The sequence below is a fragment of the Gavialis gangeticus genome, unplaced genomic scaffold (genome assembly GCF_001723915.1).
Source record: "Gavialis gangeticus isolate Ggan-Ray unplaced genomic scaffold, GavGan_comp1, whole genome shotgun sequence".
In the NCBI taxonomy this organism is placed as follows: Eukaryota; Metazoa; Chordata; order Crocodylia; family Gavialidae; genus Gavialis; species Gavialis gangeticus.
The window spans coordinates 10,550,960-10,554,033 of NW_017729017.1; the positions used below are offsets into that span (position 1 = coordinate 10,550,960).

General features: G+C 42.1%; 1 long non-coding RNA gene across 1 annotated transcript; it reads left to right on the top strand.

Annotated features, from left to right (window-relative positions):
- Positions 1-2,024: 2,024 nt before the first annotated feature.
- On the top strand, positions 2,025-2,639 carry LOC109294665. Its single transcript, XR_002096605.1, has 2 exons — positions 2,025-2,065; positions 2,513-2,639. It is a non-coding gene; the product is annotated as an uncharacterized LOC109294665 (long non-coding RNA).
- The last annotated feature ends 435 nt before the right edge of the window (positions 2,640-3,074 follow it).

Here is a 3,074-nt window from a genome sequence, read left to right on the forward strand (position 1 = left end):
ATCATTGTTCTCTTAAAAGCAACGTCATGAAGTGAGAAACATAAAATGTTATATGTTATGGACAGCCTCCAAGCAAAGAAGTTGTTATACATGTGATGGATGGTGCCAAAAAGTTGCTGACCTGAAGAATATGCCAGTGATTCAGTTGACTGCAGATCAAGCAGTGTATGTGTGTGTATGTATATGTGTGTGTGTGTATGTGTGTGTGTGTGTATATTTATTTAAGAAGCCCTCTGTGAAGATGAAAAGAGACAGCCTCATGTGAAAGGGGTACTTGGGTTTTGCTGAGAAATGTCTTATCTTAGTGCTCTAGAAAAGAGATGCACATGATCCTACAATGATTCTTCAAGGCTTATCAAAAGACAAAAGAAGTTTCTAGGTTGTTGCAATACCTATTTAAAGTCAAGTAGAAAAATCATAATCATCCTCAGATATACAGAAATATCAATATTTATTCATCTCATTAATCATGACCACCATTTTTAAAGACAGTGGCCAAACACCAAAATTAGAAAAATGACCCCCAGGCTAAATTTCACCCTAAGCAACTCAAGTATCATTTCCAGTCATAAAAAGGTCACCTAAAAAACGTCATGGGCTATATATAAATATGACTGGACTAACTAGGTTTGCTAAATTATTCTTGTTAAGATTAAGAGACAGGGAATATGCAACCCAGATATGCTGTTTTGCAGCTGTTCTAAGAGGAGTCATTTTCCCAAAGGTTTGAATGTTCTTCTTGATTGAAGCAAAGATGCTTCAGCTCTTTCATCTGCCTAACAATTTATTATTATAGCATGTACATAACACCATAAATGTGCAGGTCTAGCTATAGAATATAGATTAAGATGCCATCCTTTTGCCAAGAAGTGAATGATGTGGTGCCTGTAATACAAAATGTGACACATCAGAAGGGATCTGGGTTTTCTGTTTGCTTGGAAAAATGCAGATTTTCTCCTTTAAAGGAAAAAACCATTGGAAACCATGGGTTTCCCCTTGCAGGCTGGCAGAGTTCCAGCCTGCAAGCTGCTGCTTGGGGATGAGGTGAGTGGGAGGAAGCTGATCCTAGGCAGGGGTTGCCACATACATGTTGCATTTGTACATGCATGAGGCAGCCAGACAATGTGGTGGAGAGCAGCTCCGGCAGTTTCCTGCAGCTAAGTCTATGGGGCATAGGCAAAGCAATGCAAGGTATGGGGGGTGCAGGGGAGGGCATAGGCAATGACTGGGAATGGCTGGGGGGCATAGGTGATGTGGGGAGGCTGGGGGGGCATCGGCAATGTTTCAGGGTAATGGGGGCACATGTGCCCCCCCAGTTTTTGGCACCCACAGTGGGCATGGAGCTGCAGATTGGCTGGGCCAGCATGGGCAGAAGTTGCCTCCACAGTTCAGTGGGCAGGACCCAGTGAGGGAGGGCAGAGCGGGATGGTGAGCCTTATTGCTGCTGCTGCCACCACTGCCAGGATCCCTGCGCTGCCAGCAGCATGAGGAGTAACAGACTGGGAGGGGGGACTGCACTGCCCTCACCTCCTCCTGCCACCAGCTGCTTATTAGGGCTGTGTGAAGCTTTGGTATCTGTTTCAATTTGGAGGAGATTCATCCCTATTTGACGGCCAAATCTCTGAATCTGAATTGAATCAGGAACCTCATTAAGTGGTCTGAATTGAATCGGAAGCCTCCAAATTAATTTGGAGAGATTCGGGGCTGATTTGGAGATTTGGCCATAGACTATACAGATTTCCCTTGGGACTCACATAAAGCAAACCCACTTTATAATGTAACAAATAGGAATAGATACTAGAGCTGTGCAAAACAGCATGTTTTCTTTTCAACTTCTGTTTCGCCATTTTGATGAGACAATGTCTCATTTTGAGTTTCATTTTGTTTTGAAGCACTGTTCTGTTTCGTTTAGTCAAAACTTTCACTGTTTCAACGTTTTGCCCATAGACTATAATGGGGAATCACAAAACTGCCTATAACTTTGTCATTTCTTGCCTGATTAGAATGAAAACAGCAGAGACAATAGATCCTGATGAGTCCACAAAGCCTGTAAAGTTTCAAGAAGGTAGGTGTAGGGGCTTCTGAGAAAATGCACCTCAAGATATTAAAAGCAAAACTCATGTCACTTGTAAGCGTGAAGGCAGATGGGGGTGAAAACAGCAGGTATGGTTTCCCCTGCTGAGTCCACAAAGCTTGCCATGTTTCAAGGAGATAGGTGCAGGGGTTTCTGGGAAACTGCACCTCAAGATGCTAACAAGCAAAATTTGTGACGTGATTTTGTGTGTATTAAGGCACGCCTCCACTGGTGCTGGGGCCTCTACATAATACATATTTTATTATAATGATTGAGGCACTGGTAGACTTCCAAATTACTTTAAAATTATAAATATATCAGTAAAACATTGTGTTCAACTGATACCTATATGCTGTATATAGTAACATTTCATTTTAATCACAGAAAAAACACAGATTTGGGGTTTTTAATCAGAGAATTTTGGATTTTTTTAAACAGAGAAAACCAGGATTCCTGCACATCAATTACATGATGGGAGGCTGCAGTTTGATGGGAAGCATGATGTAAGAATATGAATGTGAAAGGCAAGCATTGGTGTTTGGCTAATAAAGGCTCTGTTTTTATACTCCCTGCTCACACAACTTGATCTTATACTAGCATTGTCTCTGGCTTCAAATGTGGCTGCTGCTGTGAGGAATTACTCCTCATGTGGTATGTCTACACAAGATGCTACTGCACAGTGGTTACTGCACATTTATTTACTACTTGTATAAGCAAGTACTAACTAAATGCACAGTAGGTGGAGTTACTGTGCAATAGCACCGGTGAATGTCTTTTAGTCTAACAATACTGTGCAATAGTGTATTAGCACGGTCCGTGCTGTGATCCACTACTGTGCAGTATTATTTGGCTGTTGAGCAGTCAGTGTCTCATGTAAATTCACCCACAGGGCTTATTCCTGTGGGGAAATATTCTAGGATTGGGCCAGAGGGATGGGCTACTACTTCTAGCAAACAGTAAGGGAATAGGAAGGAATATGGAAACCTGAATTTGTGCATGT